A 250-nucleotide genomic window follows, 5' to 3' on the forward strand; every position below is an offset into this window, starting at 1 on the left:
AAAATGGTGAACCTTTTAAAGCATGTAGTGATTTCAACTGGTTAAGATACCAGACATATTTGGTCTATACCACATTAGTCTACAGTAGTTCATTCATTTGGTCATGTCTGACACAGCTTTGATGAAATGCACGAGTGAGAGGAAAGCCATGTCTAGCACCCATTTTTGACAGTACAGGTGCCTAATACCACACAGATATTTGGTCCTGTACACCACGAGGTACTGTCTCTTTTGGCTTCCATTTTGTAAA

At 39.6% G+C, this 250-nt stretch overlaps 1 protein-coding gene across 1 annotated transcript in view; it reads right to left on the reverse strand.

The window, feature by feature from the left end:
- The window catches only part of brip1 (BRCA1 interacting protein C-terminal helicase 1), an 84,641-nt gene that overhangs the window by 52,960 nt on the left and 31,431 nt on the right, over window positions 1–250 (reverse strand). The window lies entirely within an intron of this gene.

This window comes from Morone saxatilis, unplaced genomic scaffold (assembly GCF_004916995.1).
Source record: "Morone saxatilis isolate NCDOM2014 unplaced genomic scaffold, NCSU_SB_2.0 Contig8, whole genome shotgun sequence".
Taxonomy (NCBI): domain Eukaryota; kingdom Metazoa; phylum Chordata; class Actinopteri; family Moronidae; genus Morone; species Morone saxatilis.